Consider the following 5,748-nt stretch of genomic DNA (forward strand, 5'->3'; position numbering starts at 1 on the left):
ACACCTGTGATATTTTATAATTGTCACTTTTATTCCAGACCTTATTTTCCATACACATTGAAGGAACATATGTTTTGACTGCAAAAAAAAAAAAAAGATTTTCAGTCCATTACATTCGGGCATTTCCTAGGCTTGAACCCAGTAGGACACTGGAAGAAGGACACAATCACCTGTCATGATTTTTTTTTTGTAAGAACTATGGAGTTCTATGGTTTGAAGATGCAGCCTCAGAACTTATCTGACCTGTTTACACGACCCGATATGTTTACAGCTCGGCAGATTTCCTTCACGTTGCCCCCTTGGATGAACTGAATGTCAATATTCGTCTTTTACTATAGACTTCATTCCTTTATAGTAGGGATCTGCTTCATTTAACACTCATTGGTACCAAAAGGCACCAATTGGTGCTTAGAGTGGATTATGAAATAGTTACTATCAGTTCTCACCAGGCTCCTTTCTGCTTTACATCTACCTGCAGAGGTATAAAGAGTCTGGGGATATAAAACGCTCTCACATCTGACATATCAGAATTCAGATGGGAGGAGAACCAGAAGTTGGGTATGCTTGGTTACATACCTGTCCAGTCCTCGGAGTCCAGGGAATAAGCTTCCCTTAATCTATTATCCTTAAGAGGGTTCTTGCCTTTTCACAATGGCTATGGCAAATAAATAAAAAGGGGACCCGCAAGGATTATCTGTCAGGGAGCCCTTGTTTTTTTTCTAAAGCGTTCTCCTGAACAGACTAATGGTTTAAAACCAGATGTTGTTTGTTCACTAAGTAGTTCTGTGTTTCACAGAACAAGTCTGTTTCGTCCTTTTAGTGGTCCTATGGAGCAGTTACAGACATTTATAGACCACGATTGCTAGAAGGTTGATAGTCAATTTTTCTAACTTACAAAATTTACAGGCTCTCAGAATTTATCTTTAAGAGCCCATGCCACCTAGATCCTGCATCTGAAGAGCAGGCAGGGACATAGGTGGAGCAGACTTGCAGATCAGTTACATGATCCATCTAGGATACCTTCATCACACACTAAGTGGAGGTAAAAAATTCAGGTCAAAGACTGACATTTGGCAGAATGGCCTTGCAGGCAGAGGTCCCACCCTAAAGTAGGCCTGGGGTTACTTGATTATCCTCTCAGGTGTGCCGTCCTGGAAGGTGATAGGAGAAATCCTATTTTAGACTTACCGGTAACGGTATTTCTATGAACCTTCCAGAATGGCAGGCCTTCTTCCTGCCCTATGTGGAGGGAAAGATAAGCTAAACGCTAGGTGGTAAGTGCCTATGTAGAGCAATGCTCCTTGTGAACCAGTTCAGGATTACTTTATTACATACTGAGGAGCAATGGGGGAGGGTGGGGACTTATAACAATCAACTGTCATGTGATTGTGTTTCCTGTAGGGAGGAGCCCTCATCTGTCAGATGTGCCGCCCAGGAAGGTTCATAGAAATACTGTTACCGGTAAGTCTAACAGGATTTTTGCCCATTCTTCTTTGCAAAATAGCGCAAGCTCTGTCAGATTGGATGGTGAGCATCTGTGAACAGCAATTTTCAAGTTTTGACACAGATTCTCAATTGGATTTAGGTCTGGACTTTGACTGGACCATTCTCCCACATGAATATGCTTTGATATAAATGATTCCATTGTAGCTCTGCCTGTATGTTTAGGCTGGTTTCACACCTATGCATTTTGCAGATTTGCATTACAGAACGCAGAAACCATGTTAAATGGACTGTAGTGCAAATCTGCAAAAAGCATTAAAACTGCATAGGTGTGAATCCAGCCTTAGGGTAGTTGTCCTGCTGGAAGGTGAACCTCTGCCCCAGCAGACTCTAACAGCTTTTCTTCTAAAGCCCCGTACACACGACCGGACTTTTCAACATCCAAAGTCTGACGGAATGATTCCGGCAGACTATTCGATCGTGTGTGGGCTGCAACGGACTTTTGATTCGCAAAAGTCTGACAGACTTTAGAAATGAAACATGCTTCAAATTTTTCCACCAGAACTCTGCCGGACCCACTTCCTACCGAGAAATTCGCTCGTGTGTATGCTATTCCGACGGACTAAAACCGACGCTAGGGCAGCTATTGGCTACTGGCTATGAACTTCCTTATTCGAGTCCAGTCGTACGTCATCACGTTCGAATCCGTCGGAGTTTGGTGTGATTGTGTGTGGCCAAGTCCGCTCATTCGAAAAGTCCGTCAGAACTCTGTCGGAACTCCGTCGAAAGTCTGTCAGACTTAATCCCTCAAAGTCTGGTCGTGTGTACGCGGCATAAGATTGCCCTATATGTGGCGCCTTCCATCTTCTCATCAACTCTGACCAGCTTCCCTGTCCCTGCTAAAGAAAAGCATCCCCACAACATGACGCCACCACCATGTTTCACCATGGTGTGTTCAGGCTGATGTTTGCAGTGTTCATTTTCCACCACACACAGCATTTTTGCTTTTAGGCCAAAAAGTTCAATTTTGGTCTTACCTGACCAGAGCACTTTCTTCCACATGTTTGCTGTGCCCCCCCCCCCCCCCCCCCCCCCCACAGTTTCTTGCACACTGCAAACAGGACTTCTTATGGCTTTCTTTCAGCCACTCTTCCATAAAGGCCAGATTTGTAGAGTGTACAACTATTAGTTGTCCTGTGGACAGATTCTCCTGCCTGAGCTGTGGATCTCTGCAGCTCCTGCAGAGTTACCATGGGCCTCTTGCCTTATTTTCTAATTAATGCTCTCCTTGCCCGGCCTATCAGTTTAGGTGGACAGTCATGTCTTGGTAGGTTGCAGTTGTGCCATTCTCCTTTCCATTTTTGGATGATGGATTGAACAGTGCTCCTGTGAGATGTTCAGAGCTTGAGATATTTTTTTTAATAACCTAACCTGCTTTAAACTTCTCCACAACTTTCCTTGGCCTTCATGATGCTGTTTGTTCACTAAGGTTCTCTAATGGTGGTATATTGCTGCCCCCACTTCGGAATCGGAATGTAGGTGGCAGGAAACACAGGCCCTGTATCAGCAGGTTTCCACCACTGCAGCGGAGAACAAACATTTTTCCCAGCAGCAAAGATACTTTAATGAAGGGAAAAACACTGGACATTTAGTAGCCATGATCGCGAAAGCCCAGCAAGGCATGACCCATATAGAGGCCATTCAGAACACTGAGGGGGACACTGTTACCGATCGGACCCACGTCCCAAAAGTGTTTTCGAACTTCTTCAGAGATCTATATATGTCTAAATTGCATCCAACACAAGAGGAGCTGAGCCACTTTTTGGACCAGTGCTCCCTTCCCCAGTTATCACAACAGGGCCCTGCTGACCTCAGTAACCCAATGACTCTTGAGGAGCTCACTCTAGCAGTGGCACAGATGGCAAATAATCACCAGGAGCTGACGGCCTGCCCACAGAAACGTACCTTCCCTGTTAACAACCCTAAATTATGCCCTTCAATCGGTTTACCCGTTTCTATGAATGAGGCTATCACAGTGATCATCCCAAAACCTGGCAAGGACCCACTACAACCTGACTCTTATAGACCCATTTCACTGCTTAACGCAGATGTCAAATTACTAGCACGGGTGTTAGCCACTAAACTTTCGGGTTTGTGGCAGACCTGGTCCACTCTGACCAGTCCAGCTTTATTCCTACCTGATTTACTACGCTGAACGTCTGCAGGTTATTTCTCAACACTCAAATCCCAGTAGATAACCACGGCAACAGAGCTATTTCTTTTCCCCTCTATGCTGCCAAAAGCTTATGACGGTGTGGAATGGAACTATGAGTGGGAGGTGCTGCATCGATTTGGTCTGGGCGACAAATTCATATCATGGGTGTAGCTATTGTATGCTGCTCCCACAGCGAAGGTAAGGATTAATGACACCCTATTGGAGCCATTTCCTCTGTTTCACAGTACACGGCAGGGGTGCTTATTTTCACCCCCGCTGTTTGCCCTTGCATTGGAACCTCTGGCAGATATGGCGCAGGCCTCCCCCAACATCGCAGGGTTAGAGAGAGGAACAAATCTCATTGTACGCAGACGATACCCTGCTGTACTTAGGAGATACTGGGGACTCCCTGAGGGGAGTTATGCGCCTAATCTACCAGTTTGGGTGGCTGTCGGGCTTTGCCATTAACTGGCACAAATCGGCTCTTTTATCACTGGACCCTCTACCGCCACCTCTACAAGACACTGTTTCTCATATAAAAGCTGTTACCGCATTCAAATACTTGTGTATAGTAGTGACAGGAGACCATATTACATTGAACTTGAAACCAATGCTATGTAAGTTTCAACATAAACAGGCCAGTTGGAGTCAACTACCACTGTCAGTAACCGGAAGGGTAAATCTTTTTACATAACGCCCCAGTGAGTCTGACTCACCGTTCAGACTCCATTTCTGGAGAGGTGGAGTGACACGTATTAAACTTGCCACTCTGCAACTCCCCAAAGATCAGGGTGGAATGGCTGTTCCGCACCCACAAATATACTACCTTGCAGCCCAACTACACCACTTCACGGGGTGGGATCTTGAGATGACTACAGATACCTCCCAGGAACCTCCTTTATTGGACTGGACACAGCTTATACCTGTCCCATATGGAAATGAGACTCCCTAAAATCCCATTTATTTGCCCCATTTCTCAGCTACTGATGAAAGTCTGGAAAGTGTTAACACACTCGGATTGACGGGTTATCTACATCAAGCCCCCATTAGGCAAAGCCGCTTTTACACAGACTTAAACGGGGTCCCCAACCACCTGCTTTGGGAAAGGGCGGGGATTAATTTCCGCTTCCAAATTCTTGATGGGCCCGTTCTAAACCTGTACTCCCAATTACTGAGTGAGTGCCCTATGCTTCAAGGTCATCATTACCAATATGTTCAGCTACACTATTATTTGAGGTGCCAGAGTAGACACTCTAATTTGAAACTAGAGGACTCTGCATTCCTAGACTCCATATACACTGACCCTGAGAAGAAAGAAATAATTTCTAGAATTTATACTCGCCTATTGTTGAACATACAAGCCCCTGACCTTTTTCCTTGTAGGGATGGATGGGAGATAGATGTTGGCCCCACTGATGGCGAACAGTGGGAGCAGATTTTGGGAGTAGGACCTTTGGTGTCGGTGTCCATGGCACAAAGACTGTCCCATCTGTTTATATTGCACCAAGTGTACCATACGCCTGTGCAGTTGCACAAATGGGGCAGGCGAAATACCCCCATTTGTCCGAAATGTCAAGCCCAACCTGGCGATCCTATTCATATTAAGTCCTTAATAATCCTGCGCAAATAATTAAGTGTATAAAATAATAATAAATCTATAAAGTGACAAGTGCTGTTAAAAGCTAAAAAATATGTGTGATAAATAATTAGAAAGGCAGGCACCATTAATATGTCCATATAATAACTCTCAAGATGGTTTAAACGACACCAGAAGTACTCAAATGAATTCCTGTCAGAGAAACAGAAGGTGAAAAATGCACGGAAAAGAATGGGCTCTCAGAACTCTCACCTCCACTCCTTGATTAAACAGCACATCAAGTAAAGTAAATGAATTAATCTTGTATCCATTCTCTCCTTTACCACCAGGGGTCTTCTACTGTTAGCAGCTTGAAAATTGTGGACACCAACACTAGACCACCAGGGGGCCGTTCATCCCTGTATCAGCTGTAATAGGAACCAGGCAGCGACCTCCACAAATGTATGCCACCCAATATAAAATATAGGGAGAAGGGAGAAAGGCTCCAATAGTG

The sequence above is a fragment of the Lithobates pipiens genome, unplaced genomic scaffold, assembly GCF_037356315.1.
Source record: "Lithobates pipiens isolate NorthernLeopardFrog02 unplaced genomic scaffold, aLitPip1_a1.2 Scaffold_8, whole genome shotgun sequence".
NCBI lineage: Eukaryota > Metazoa > Chordata > Amphibia > Anura > Ranidae > Lithobates > Lithobates pipiens.